This window comes from Lingula anatina, chromosome 4, assembly GCF_051362555.1.
Source record: "Lingula anatina isolate TDL-2025a chromosome 4, LinAna3.0, whole genome shotgun sequence".
Lineage (NCBI taxonomy): Eukaryota > Metazoa > Brachiopoda > Lingulata > Lingulida > Lingulidae > Lingula > Lingula anatina.
The window spans coordinates 18,874,232-18,889,635 of record NC_141770.1 but is presented as its reverse complement, the minus strand read 5'-3'; the positions used below and the strand labels follow the sequence as shown (position 1 = coordinate 18,889,635).

The following is a 15,404-nucleotide window of genomic DNA, read 5'->3' as shown; positions in this document are numbered from 1 at the left end:
TGTGTTGCCGTGGGATTCACCAAAATTGCAGCACTCCTTGACTATCTTTCTTTATCTGTGACGGTCTTCCGTGACTAACTTACTAACTTCGGTGACAATAGTTGCGATCCTCGCGATCTCGGTCACCTCAGGTGATTTAGATCATATCAAAAGCTGATAGTCTTTAAGATACTGTCATCAGTTGGCAAGCTTACTAATTGCTGATGCATTTTTAAATTCATTGTAGTTGACCAAGAGCTCGTTAACAATAAAACCAGGTAATAACAGGTATGAAACTCGTCTTGGTGGGCTTTCATATTTTTCAATATATCTCATTTATTTCATGGGGTTATTTTATTGGCATTTGTAAATGACGTTAAATATCAATACTTAAACAATTAAGTTCAAACACGGTCGCGAACATTAATAAAAGAAATTACTTTCAGGGTTTCTTGAAGCTTCCGTGGAAGAAAACGTGTTGAGGAAAAACAGGAAAAAGAGCGTTATATTAAAGAAAAAATGGGAACTGCTGTAATAAAATGGTTCGTTATCCTAATTCGTTTATGCTTTGAGGATTTGTTTCTGAAGATTATTTCATCTGAAATATTAAATAATTTAAAAGATTGATTATTTTATAACTTGAAACGCAAATTCTGCGTCAGTACGCAATTTTTTTTGCAAATTTGTAAGCTTATAACACCGTGCTATAAAGATCTAATCAAGAAAAATTTGCTTGGGTAAAATTGAGCACGGAATGAACTGGAGACACTTGGCTTGTCATTAAGTTTACACGAAAATATGTCAGGTAACTTTATACTGTCTTTGAAAGAGTGAAGATTGAAAGATAATTTTAGACAAACTTTGACGGGGGAAATACCTACAAAGAGTAATGGGCTATTTCGCCAACATCTTGTTGAAAATTTTACACTGCAATTCTATTCAAATAAGCTAAGGAACTAATTGCCAAATTTACACTCTCATCACATAACAGGGGGGTAACCAGACCTGCAAAAATTGTACGCACATATTTAAAAAAATTACAAGCACATACAGCAAAATATAGACTTACGCAAAACATGAAGGACAGCGTAATCACAGCAAATGTACCTCATATAGTAGCTTAATTTCCATTAATAATAAAATCATCATTTAAGTCAAAAATATTCTCGCGATTTAAGTGTGTGTCCACGAGAAAACCAGACCAAATGTAGAAAATGCGGCAAGGTGGGGGTGAACGGATTTACATCGTATTTGGTGTGTTTGAACCTTTATATGAACAATATCTGAGGCTGCAATATTTCCTGAAAAAAATCCCTACTTACAGAGATATGGCCAGTGACAATTTGGGGGGTTTATCAACCAAAAATTCTTCTGAAAAACAGGGTTATATTGATTGGCCTTAAAGTTTATACAGGTGTCACTAAATGATTTAGTTTGGTGATATATTATAACCTAAAGATAGGAGATTAAAATGATATACACTTTTTTCACTCTCTTTGTTTCCATGGTAACAAACCAAGCGTTTTTCTCAGGCCTACAAACCACATGCTTTTAAAGGATTTGCTTCATACCGTCGGAATGGCCTCAACGGAACATATTCTTCAGAAAACATGCCAAACTAACGATATCTTTATCCAAATACACAAATTAAAAGCTCATTTTGTACATTTTTGGCTTTAAAAAACGTCCTACCAGTATTTGCTTGGCCTGGGAGTTAATGAGCTACGTGGTCACGTGGTCCGATGACGACAATCGAGCCACTGGAGAACAGAGCGTGCTTAGCTGTCAAACTGAGCTGCATTGTCTACCTGTAAGATGACTTCTCTGGCTTCTGATAAAAGTTTATACTCATTCAAATCTCTTACCCGAGGGGTCTAAATCCTCGTGTAAAACCATTTCCCGTCTAGTCATTTCTTTAACAAGCATTTCATTATGGTTATCCCAAGTTGTATAAAACACTACATTTGAATGAGTAAAGGGCACTGTGGATTATTGCATATGAGGGCCATGTTATTTGTGAAATTCAATTAATTTTATTAAACCGCTGACACTCCGTCTTGGATACTTTTCTTAAACTGAGGTAATCGATGCCCGTTACCTTTACAAGTCCCATCTTAATCATCCATCTAACTGGAACTTCCTTTACCTCTTAATTAGAGGGTTAAATGGCTGGCGATATTTATCTCAGGTAAAAATCTACCTGTGCTTTAGTTTCAAAGAGCAGCTCCCGCAGACCTGGGGGTACTAGATAAAATCTGAACACCGGGTTTATAGAGGAGCTAGAGAAACAAAGGAAGAATTTTTCCTGCACAGCTTCATAGGAATTTTAGCACGGACTTGATCCAGCTTAGACCTTCTAATTAACAGGGTGACATGGGCAATTTTCAAATACAAAATAAACAAATAATAAAACTATATTTCAGTTAGCCTCCTCTTAAATAAATATACCGTTCTGGATAAATTAGAACATTTATTAAATCGACAGAAAATTTTTGACTTAAATGATGATTTTATTATTAATGGAAATTAAGCTACTATATGGGGCACATTTGCTGAGATTACGCTGTTCTTGATGTTTTGCGTTAGTCTACATTTTGCTGTGCGTGCTTGGAATTTTTTTATTTTTTATACTCACGTATGTAAAACTGCACATTTAGTAAACATTCAAGTAATGATTTTTCCCATGCTACTTATAGCAAACAATGCTCTTTTACCTTGATCTGCTACATGTTTTTGGGTTTGACAAAGCATACAAATTTGCAAAAAGTTTTGTGTACAGACGCAGAACTTGTATTTCAAGGTATAAAATGATAAATCTTTTGAATTATTTTATACTTCAGATGAAATAACATTCAGATAACATTCAAATCCTCAAAGCATAAACGAATTAGGATTACGAACCATTTTAGTACATAAGTTCCTATTTTTTTTCCATAATATACCGCTCTTTTTTTCTGTTTGTTCTTCAACACGTTTTCTTCCACGGAAGTAATGCCTGGGCATACGCATGCTTCAAGTTACCCTGAGAGCAATTACTTTTATTAATGTTCGCGACGGTGTTTGAACTCAATTGTATAAATATTGATATTAAACGTCATTTACAAATACCAATAAAATCACCCCATGAAATAAATGAGATATTTTGAAAAATATGAAAGCCCACCAAGACGATTTTGATACCTGTTATTACCTGGGTTGGGAAGTGCAGCGGTGCACAATTAACAGGTTTGTTGTAAACGAGCTTTTGGTCAACTACAATGCATTTAAAATGCATCAGCAATCAGTAAGTTTGCCAACTGATGACAGTTAATCTGAAAGACTACCAGCTCTTGATATGATCTAAACCACCTGAGGTGACCATGATCTAGAGCATCGCAACTATTGTCACCGAAGTTAGTAAGTCACGGAAGACCGTCACAGACAAAGAAAGATTGTCAAAGAGAGCTGCAATTTTGGTGAATCCCACGGCAACACACCGAGGCATAACGAAAATTCCTCAACTCCGTTCAACACAACTTTCCTTAACTTCTCCGTCTGTATGATAGACCTTTATCGTGATTGTCGTCACAGTACCACGTGACCCAGATCTGTTGCTTCGTTTATGCATATTGAGGTGAGGTTTACTAAAACGCTTTTTTTCTACTAATAGATTGTTTTTATAATTTTTAAATGACGGGGATCGATTAAAACATAACTGTAGTGTATAGATTAAGTGCTGGATCTTCAGAATTCGAGAAATGGATTTTTATATGACTATTGTCCTTTAACACCCCCCTTCTATTTTTGACAATATCTTCATCTTCACAGGTCTTTGGGGTAAAGCGTGTTCAGGACTAACAGACAACTCATTAATCTATTTAAACATGAAATCAAAACTTACTGCTGTTCTACAACTTGTCCGTTGTAACAGATAGAACATGACCTAATTTCTTCATTTTTCGTAAATATATCCGGACACATATATCGGTGCACTCAACTTCAGCTATCTCTTTCAAGTCAACAAATGGTTTAAAACACTCTAAGTTGAACTTTTTATTTTCATTTTACCTATTCTAATTTTTTTCTGGTTAAAACAAGCATCTAACACATTTTAAAATCATGTGAAACTAATGTACTAACGTCAGAACAACACAACGTCATTATCCAACATGGCGGAAATAGCAGACTGTATCAGGCGGTGGAAACGCGCTACTAATATGATTAAGACGAGCCTAGCCGTCATTACCGGATATTGTTTTGTGACCTTGAGGAGTAATTAGGTTTGGTCTTTGCGGCACGCATGAACAGTAGTCGAACTAAGTGATGACAGAGTTTCGCTGGAAAAAACTATGGAGATCATAACCTTATTTGCAGAATGTTCTGGACTACGCACCAATTTTAATAAAACTGAGGCAGTTTGGATTGGATCAAAAAGGGGGGAAAGGGAAACAATAAAAACCAAACTAGAACTAAAATGGAATATTGAAGGAAAATTCAAGCTCCTAGGTATAAAATACGACTTGTCCAAAGAAGATATATACCATGAAAACTTCTCTGAAAAACTTCATAAATACAAAAAAGTACTCGATGATTGGTCCTTTAGAACTTTATCCTTGATAGGTAAAATAGTAGTAGTACGAACGATTGCTATGCCACTGCTAATACAAATGCTCACAGTTTTACCAACTCCCGAGGAAATCTTCTTCAAGGAATTAGAAAAAATAACTTTTGCTTTTATTTGGGGAAGCGCAATTGATAAAGTAAAAAGATCAACCATGAAAAGAAATTACGAAGAGGGAGGACTGCGCGCTCCTGACTTTAGGCTTTAAGCAAAATCCCTTAAAATTACGTGGGTAAAAAAGTATCTAAATGATAATCATAGCAGCGCATGGAAAGTACTTTTGAAGAAAAACCTAGAAAAAATTGGGGGACGTAATTTTTGGTATCTCACGAAAAATGGCCTTTCACAAACAAAATTTATTTTCAATCCATTTTGGAAAAACGTTATTTCTGCATGGGCAGAATTACAAGATAGCCCCGCAGAGTCGACAAGCGACATTTTATCACAACCTATTTGGTATAACGAAAACGTGAGAATTAATGATGTCCCCTATTATTGGAAAAGGTGGTGTGATAAAGGTGTCTTTTTTATATGCGATTTGATTAATGCCTCAGGCGAGTTTTACAATATAGATGAGATCAATGCAATTAATATCAATCTAACTTTAACTTTCTCGAACACTTAAGTATAAGAAACTCCGTACCACAAAATTGGAGAAAACTAATTAAGGCATATGGTCATAACATAACATAAGCTAGAAACGAAAACATTTCACTGATTCAGATGAATGAAAAAGTATCACAGGTATTTTATAAATTGTTCCTTAAAAGGATGTGCCCCAGATATCAGAATCGCTGGGAGTCCACTCTGCATTACCATAGCGACGATGATATATGGGGGGGGGGGGGGCGATTTTTGGGGCACCGTTTGAACAAACCGACGATACTCGACTACAAGCCCTCCAGTTTAAAATTAATCACAAGATTTTTTGTACAAATTCTTTTCTATACAAAAGCAAACGAAGGGAGTCAGCAGAATGTACCTTTTATCATTTGTCAAAAGAAACACTGAAACACTTATTTTGGGACTGTGTCCATGTGCAAAATATTTGGACATGTTTGACCAGAAGTTTGAAAAAACATTGCGGACTCACGATAGAAAGAAAACTAAAATATTTTGTACTGGGTACTCTGAATAAGCAATTGCCCGGTATATATCTTGTCATCCTTCTAATCAAAAAATATATTACTCTCTGTAGGACAAAATTGGAAATCCCAAACTGGAAAAGCACAAAAAACATTTATAAAATCATATAGAGATATAGACATGTATTCCAATTATTTACGGACTGAGAAAAAAAGATTAGAAATCACAGAGAAATGGGAGAACGTGAAGCTAATTTTCGAAAATTAAAACATGTGGGGTTTCCCATTCTGTCCATTAAAATGTAATTTATATTAAGTCTACACTTTGTTTCTTTTTTCTTCACACTAGTATTTTTATATATCCATATATTTATTTTATTACGGCTAAAAAAAAAAAGCCTTGTATCTTAGACTTATTAGCCTATTGTCTACCTTTCTGTAAATAGTAGTGTTAAAAAGTGATAGTATACTACATTTTTATTTTTTATACCTTGATAGAAATGGCAAAGTCACAATGATAATACTATGTAGTTGCTCCAAATGTGAGAGGCATGTGTGCGTGTATGGGAGTGAGAGGTTTAGTTAATTATCCTAGTTATTATTTAGTGTATTTTTGGTATATTCTGGAAATAAAAAAAAATAAATAAATAAATAAATAAAAAAACAGTAGTCGAACTACCACACCTGGGTCTTTTGTTTTTGACAACTGCTCACTCGTCATCGAGGCGCTTGTTCAAGACTACACAGGCTGATATGTACTAGTACTACCAGTGGCTTCATTAGTAACGTTCCCACAATACTTAGTTTTCTGTCTGTGCGTACATATACCCTGAAAAAAGCCAGCCTCGCTGACGAGAACAATGGAGGTTTCTCACCCCTCTCTAGGATTACCCCTGACTGTATGTTTGCAAATCTTCCTCAACGAAGTCGTATATCATGTGGTTTATACTCTGTCTACAGATATAAAAAAACATGTAGTGTATTGAAAAATTGCAACAGAGATATTAACAGTCATCTTCGTCGCGTTTTCGTGAAGCAAAACAGCGTGAGTTACGAAAGCAAACTGATTCTTGTCAGGTGTGGATTCTTTTGTCTCCGATGACCGCAATCCAAGTATCTTTGGGAGAATGAATGGGTTACACCATGTGACCAGCACTGGGATATGGGCTTGGTTTGTGCTGGAAACCATCCACACAGGGAAAAACGAGCCTATAACGAAATATGTCATGGGATTAACTTGCAGATGTCAGTGTAGACAAAAAGCCATTTGAATGTACTGGGCCACTTGGTTCAGGTAAGAAACGGGTTTGTTTGTATTTTAATACAGGCTAAAAGCCAGAAAAAAAGTTCACTCAGAAAAATGATCTAGGTGTAATTTTTTAATGGTAAACGGTCCATTTTTTTAAAAGAAAAATGCCCCCTTTCAAATAATGAAATTGCAGCCTAAAGACCTGTGATAATTCTATCTTTTAAGCTATATTTGTGTGGGTATTTATGTAGGTTTAAGGGTACTTAACAGGTACTTAATTTACATATGCACCCCTCCCCCTGTGCGCTTAGGCCCTGTATGAGTCCACGTCGCTATTGTTTGCTACCCGCACAGGCTTAGCACACGAACGAAACGGAGTGCCTCGATATGAAACCAGACAACTTTTTTGTTTTTAATCTCCAAATACTTTTAAAAATCAATTAAGTTAATAAAAAGGCCGGGAACAAGAACTTCTTGAATCGTACATTTTATATTAATGATTATTAAAGATCATAATAATAAAAGAGTCGCATTTCGATTTACTCCATGCTATGGTCTTTATTGAAAAATAGCAATTTTTATGAGATTACAAATTGCATCGTATTGTTTGGTTCCATTGCCTCGCTTTCAAAAATTAGAACTGGCGCTGCAAAACCGGGAGACGATGTTAAAAAATTTATATTGACCGAGTTCGCCCTGGAACAAGAATGTCCTCGCAGCATTATCTGCAATTAACCTTCCTACGATTTTAAATATATTTTGCAATGTCATTTTCAATCTGGCACATGGCGCATTTTATGTATCAAGAGTGGGGGAGGGGTGAAAAATCCCAATTGGGGCCACATATAACACTATAAATACAATTGGAATCCCCTTGTAATGAAGCTAAAATAAATGTTATTCTAAGGAATTCCGATGGATTTACTTTTTAAAACATAAAATCAATAAAACATTTCTAATATAAACTTTCAAAAAGACACCAGAGAGCAAATGAAATAAAATCAACCAGACAGTAAACACCGGCAGGCTTTGTCAATTTCACCAACTTGTTTATTTCAAACAGCGCACTTTTCGTGCATGCGCAGTTGTTTGAAGCCTGTGCTCACAGGCTTTTGTAGTTTATCAAAACAACCCATTGTCTCTCAGGGGGCGTGAGTACAGAGTTAATACGTACATGTAGTATACGCGTACGGATTGTCGCGCGAATTATAGGCACAACCAGTACTTGGGTAAAATAAATTTAAGGGTAACAATTGAAATTAGATTGAAGCTAGGGCCGGTCTTTGGCAAAATTGCTAGGCTCATCATAATTAATATTTGAAACCATGCCTTACTTATAAAACATGGACAAATGGGATAATAATTTATTTTTCATCAATGTATCAATTAACTTTCAGATAAGTGTTTTCATGTGTCTATTGACCCATTAGAGCCTGCGTCATCAAAACAAACGGCAGCCATGCTGGAGGGAGACCGGAATCGTCTGCTGCGCGTGATCATGTCTGCAATTTAGTATGATTTAATGTTCTGTATTTTCTTTGATATTTAACCGAATAAAATGATAAATTACTGCAGGATATATGATAGAGAGAAGATAACTAACTTCACAAGCGTTTACAGACTGCCTGAAGTGGTAACAATCCAAGGTGAAAGGACGAAAACCGTAAACGGAGAAGAGACTGAAGTGGCTTTGAATCAAGACTCATTTGACAAGTAAAGGATAAAACTAATTTATTTTACAGCAAAGAATGAAGACCCAGCTGTGCAGCCTTTACCATAAAAGAAAAAAAGTAGAAAACCAAAGACCGAGGTGTATAAGATATGAGCGCACGTACACTGCATATTAGTAGTGCCCAAAAAGTCTTGGTGGAGAGTGTGTTGTAAAAACGTGTGGAAATACCCAGGCAGGGTTTCGACTTTCATTATGAAGACTCACTTATTGCCTTGGGTGTAATTTGTTATCAGTTATGGTGCTCTTTGGATTTTATCTGCTGTCATCTACCTCTTTAATACCTGGTTAGCATTATTGTCAATTAGTGTCAAGGCCACAGTACAATGTACACAGCTCAGCTGGGCCAATTAAATCAATTACCTGTGTCATGTGTATTTGGAAGTTAGTGGCTTGATTTTAGATTTAATGTAGTGTTAAGAGTAAATCTGTTTTGTAAGTATATATTCTAGCTCAGGTACCATTTAATTGAATGAACTCAATGAAATGAATTTGAAAAATGTTAAATTCTGTATTTTCCTACTGTATTATGATGCAAGTTACAATATGAATAAAAATAACTATTGTTACCTTTTTTTGTTAATTTACATTTAGGAAATTGATCTGACATTTTCCCACCAAGCCACACTGAATGATTGGGTGCAAATAAATCTTGGTTATATAAAAAAAAAGGTGACAGGTACAAAAGGCAGCTAGATGGCACACAAGCTAGAAGCAGCGAAAAAATATTCTTATATCTTTGTGACCAGCTGAGGAGACAGAATCTGAACATCAGGAGAGTGAAACTCAGTGCATGACAGGAGTTATTTAATTGGTTTTGTTTATTTATTTAATTGTTCATTTGTTGTTTTAAAGTTGTTATCCTGATAGCTTGCATACAACAAGGACAGGTACAGGTATTCTATTTATTTAGAATTGTGAGCAGAAGCACAAGAAGAAATGAAAACACTTTTTCTTTCTCATATTTTTAAAGGCTAAATGGAAAAGTTTGCAAGAAATATAAAATTTTGTATGGTGCACCTCCCACAGATGGCCTGATATGCAGAAACAGATGGCTGTTGTACATGTAGGTTGTGCATTTTTAAATTGTGACCACCAGTTGTGGAATTCTCCTAAATAAAATTACAAACTGCTTAGTAACACCATCTAAGACCTTATATGTGCATACCCACACAGCACATATCAATTGTGAGTCTTCAATCAAGCATTTCTCTAGACATAGATTAAAAATATACTAAACAGGTTCCTCAAATTATGGTGGCTTGATTCGACTTGATATGCTCATGTACATGTTGCATTGCATCATTAAAAGTATGGAAATATTTTTCATGTCAGTGTTATCAACCAAAAGGAAAGAGACCCTGATAATCTGTCATTGAATTGTGCAACAATGTTTTGCATTTTATGTGTACTTTTATTCATACAAAATGTGCATTTTCCTATATTTTCAATCAAATTAAGATCAATTCATGAACTGACTTGTTGTTATGTTACATTGTATATCATAAGTTTGAAAAATACATTGCTTCTGTGAAGGTCTGGACTAATAATAAAATGCTAACAATGTTGCTAATGTGAATGGTTGAATTCATGGTAAAATATTGAACTCTCAAACAACAGTCATGTTACAAATACTTCCTAATGAACCAAAATGAAGCACAAGAATGCTGAAATAATTTCTGACAGCTTCCTGATGTACAGTTAAATCATATCTGACAGCAATATTTCTTGTCACAACCCTGCATACTGTCTTCTTTGAGTCCGTAAGGGTTTATCCCGATGGTCAGCTAAAATTTCTCCTTATATCTATCCTTTATGAAAAAAGTTGCTTCTATGAAAGGTTGAACTTATGATTACACAGTAAACTCTCTAAAACTATAACTGTTATTACCCAATGAACAAGAAAAATGAAGTACAAGATAACTGAACTAGCTTCTGACAATTCCATGATGTTGGGATACAGGGCTAGGTCAGGATTTCACGTCTTTGGACTGTCTTGAGTTTATATGGGTCAATCACGCTGATTAGCTGAAGTTTTCACATGTATATACACTTTTCCTTTTGGTGTACTTGATCGCGATATGAAGATTATTTCATTTTATTTGGTTCACCTATATTTCTTTCCCTCCAGTATGGCCGCTGGACTAGTGTTACGGAGCAAATATGACGTCACTGTAATGGGTTAATAGTAAGCTATATTTATATTTCAGGCATATTTGAGAAGTGTTATTTGACACACAGTGATCTTATGGTCAGCAAAAGAGTCCAAAGCCTTGCAGAAACTGAAACTAGTGTGGAAATGACGGCTGTTGTAGAAAGGCATGTATGTAAATGAAAGCCACAATATAACAAATGCTGAGGAGATGCATGAGGCCCTATTTTCTGCAGTTGGAGCCATTTTCTTCATTCAGCTAGACAGACATCTTCCAAACCTGCGTGGACTGGAGTGTCCAATTACAACAATTTAGATTCCTACAACATGAAAAAAGGTGTCTCCCTTCCTTGAGCAGTTTTAACATGAGTGATACTGATGTTAAAGTTAATTTGGGATTTTCTGAGGCAAATGTGCCAACTGGGACTATGCCAAGCAAGATCACAAACAAGGAAATTTTTTTCTTGTCCAGAGAAGTCTTCTCTGAAATCTTTTGCTACCAAGACTGAAGAGTAATTGTAAGGTCCTTTTTTAGACCACAGTTATGAAATGTGCCAAAAAACAGCTTTTGATCAAATTAAAGTCTAGTGGGCCAACAATCTGACTAAAGAAAAACTTAAAACACATCAGCTGTGAGAGAACTCCACCCTCTGGAATATCTCATTGAGTTACACAATGGATGAGCTTTAAAGTCATCTAAACCTTTGAAACTATATTCAAATAAAGTAAAGGAGTTTTTACTGAAGGAGTTTAGAAGGGCACAAGAAACAGGCCAGCAGAACCTAGCATTTGTGAGCATGAAGATGAGATTGAAATGTCAGTAAGGAGGGTTACAGACTATTCAGGAAGAAAAAAAATTGGCAGTTATTTTTGAATGTATTAAAAACTTTGATGTTATGAGCTGTAATGTTTGATATAAAACTGCAAAGATGTTTCATAACACCAGGATATATTTTGCGGTTGTGTTAGTTTTGCTTTTTGAATAGAAAATAACCTTGTTTTGCTACATAATGATATAGTTTGTAATGATCACAACTAATGTTGCACTGCTTTGCATGTATTGCTGTATTATAATTTTGTGATTTTTTTATTATTTGTAATTATTCATCTGAGACAACAATAAACTAAATTGAATAATTTTTTAGTTACTGTATGCTCATAAATAGTCACCAAAAAGTGGTGTGGATGATTAAAAAACTTGATAATTAAAAAAGATTTGTTCTGGCTTTGCTCTCATAAATACTATGGCATATCCTGATCTCTATATGATAAATATTGCACCAAAAAGAAATCGCTACTAAACTAAGATTTTAATTTGTATTCACCAAATTGATGATATTAAAAAATATATATATTAAAATTATCATGTAAACTCTCAAGTTAATTGCCAGTGCCTATCCAAAGTAACAGAATCTAAGATTTATTTCCTCTAAACTTTTTGTCCATACAAATTAAAAAGTCCATATATGGCAATTTACAAATATGAAGCCCAGTGACCTTGACCTACGACCCACTGACCTGATATTCATTAGTACACATCCACTTTCCATGCTCACCAGCCCTATTAATTTAGTAACATCATTGTAGAGCAAAATGGTTTAATAAATTAATCAAACCCATTGTCTACGTAGACTTGAATGAATCAACCACGATTTTTTGCCTTAAAAATGGCCAACTTTTGGGGTATTTTTCAGTACCTGTTTTAATACAGCAGTAACTTTTGAAACTTGATTTGGAGTGATCCATATCTGCTTAAAATATTCATGCAGTTTTATAGCTGTAAACCCTGTGAAGATGGAGATATATGCAATTAAAGATGGTAGTATCAAAATTGGACTTTGGGGGGAGGGGTGTTATAAATGGGTGTGGCTCACCCAAGCATGCAGGGTCTTATCTGAATTCTACATGTATCTGTGGCAAGCCAAATGATTGTTTTCAATGTTTGTAAGGTCTAATATTTTTTAGTTTTCTCCATTTTTGTTTAATTTACACAAAATATATCATTATTTTTCCAAGGTAAAAATGGAGTCTCAAAGAGGCTACACAAGCCATGACTTATAATAGGCTATAATTCTCTGAAGAAAGGATATTTTTGGGATTCCTTCCTAACTCATGAATAACTTCCTAATATGCCTCCATACAACAGATTTGGTTGAAATCCGCTGACCCCCACCTTGCCACCCTGGGCTGGTTCTCTCGTGGACTAGCTCTTAATAACTATTTTAATTTACCCAGAACGGTATTTTTATTTTAAAGGCGGTTAACTGAAATGTAGTTTTATGATTTGTTTGTGAAAATTGCCCATGTCACCCTGTTAGTTTGGAGGTCTAAGCTGGATCAAGTCCGTGTTAAAATTCCTATGAAGTTGTGCAGGAAAAATTCTTCCTTTCTTTCTCTAGCTCCTCGATAAACCTGGTGTTCAGATTTGATCTAGTACCCCCAGATCTACGGGAGCTGCGCTTTGTAACTAACGCACAGGTAGATTTTTACCTGAGATAACTGGAGTAAAGCTTAGATAGAGAGTGCGTTCGATACAAGCAAGACAAATTGAATGCCATTTAACCCTCTAATTAAGAGGTAAAGGAAGTTCCAGTTAGATGGATGATTAAGATGGGACTTGTAAAGGTAACGGGCATTGTTTACCTCAGTTTACTAAAAGAATGCAAGACGGAGTGTCAGCGGTTTAATAAAATAAATTGAATTTCACAAATAACATGGCCCTCATATGCAATAATCAACAATTCCCTTAACTCATTCAAATGCAGTGTTTTATACAACTTGGGATAACCATAATGAAATGCTTGTTAAAGAAATGACTAGACGGGAAATGGTTTTACACGAGGATTTAGACCCCTCGGGTAAGAGATTTGAATGAGTATAAACTTTTATCAGAAGCCAGAGAAGTCATCTTACAGGTAGACAATGCGGCTCAGTTTGACAGCTAAGCACGCTCTGTTCTCCAGTGGCTCGATTGTCGTCATCGGACCACGTGACCACGTAGCTCATTAACTCCCACGCCGAGCAAATAGGACGTTTTTTAAAGCCAAAAATTTACAAAATGAGCTTTTAATTTGTGTATTTGGATGAAGATATCGTTAGTTGGGCATGTTTTCTGAAGAATATGTTCCGTTGAAGCCATTCTGACGGTATGAAGCAAATCCTTTAATATTCAATTCGGCCAATAGTCATCCAGACTATTTATTCCACCTCTATGCAACTACTACCGCATAAATGTATATGGGCATGTAAGTAAGTACCGTGAAACCTGGCCTCGAGACTTTTTTTACAGGTAGATATGAGCAGACACAGGCACAGAAGGAGACAAGTCCGACAAATAACATTAGGGCAGACAAATGCTACTATTGACAGACAACTGAATGGCAAACAAATGTAAAAGAATGTAATGCTTGGTGTTTCGCTTCCCTCTACCAGGGTGCCAGATATTTAGGGAAATTTTTAAAAAGCCAGAGAATCATTTTAGGGTCTATCTAAAGACATATCTGTGAATATCTTGTGAAAAATCAATCTGTCGCCCTAGTAGAGGGTAGTGTTTCACCGGGCGTATTCTTTACCACAAAATGACTGAGGCAGCCGGAATGAGAGAGACAGAGAACCTTGATGAACATTGATATTCGTCACGTGACACAGTGGCATCGACTATGAGCACAAGATTATTTGCCAACCCATAAACTTTTGTATCCTGAACACTACATTCCTGGAAGAGATGTAGAATCAAATTAAAGTAAAATCAAACCCCACCTTATTACTGTAGTAGCATAATTATACTTCGATCCTTTAAGACAAACAAATGAACCTTAATGACATTTCTCGGCGCTATAACGCAGCTACTGCACTTAATTCTGAAAATGATTGCAGAATGTATAAACGTTCTTGAGGAACTAGCTGGAAATAATCCTTGAAGTGATGAAAAACTAAGCTTGAAAGCGGAGGGCCCTATATTTGAATATGTATTCTCCTGTAGATATCATATTTCGAACAAGAACTAATCAACCTTAAGCTTTATGGTCTAAATTAAAAAAGGTTTATTACAACGTATGAATGCTTATATAATAAATTTGAGCTAGTGCAGGTGAATGGGTGATTAATTCTAAATGTAAGTCCATTTTTAAATGTAAGATGGCTCCCCTCTTTAATTAGTGGACAGGTGCCGCACCTGGGTACCTCACATTTGACTAGCTCAGATTTAATTAATGTATTGACTTGCAGTAAGAACTATATAGGACAAACCGGCGACACTTTCCGACATAGAATGACCGTTCACAGACAACAAATAAGACAACCTATTTTTTTGATGAGATTTACCCTACCTTAATAGTTATATTAAGGTAGGGTAAATCTCATCAAAAAAATTCCATAACAGGTGTTTTCTGAGGCGAAATTTGATGCAGAACACAAATCTGACAATCATTTTTTTCTAAAACAATTTATTATTAAGGCCGATAAAATGACAATTTTCAAAATGGCAGCCAAAACGGCCTACCCAAAGCTTCATTAACTACAATTAAAGGTATTATGGTGTGTAATATGTCTTTTCTTATGTTTTTGGGGTTGTAGAATCTATTTCTGATGTTAATACTGAGATTGATACA

At 35.4% G+C, this 15,404-nt stretch overlaps 1 protein-coding gene and 1 long non-coding RNA gene across 2 annotated transcripts in view; both read left to right on the top strand.

Annotated features, from left to right (window-relative positions):
• Positions 1–15,404, top strand: part of LOC106162220 (dihydroorotate dehydrogenase (quinone), mitochondrial) — a 114,980-nt gene that overhangs the window by 18,085 nt on the left and 81,491 nt on the right. The window lies entirely within an intron of this gene.
• On the top strand, positions 6,346–11,959 carry LOC147762530 (uncharacterized). Its single transcript, XR_015334054.1, has 2 exons — positions 6,346–6,958; positions 10,853–11,959. It is a non-coding gene; the product is annotated as an uncharacterized LOC147762530 (long non-coding RNA).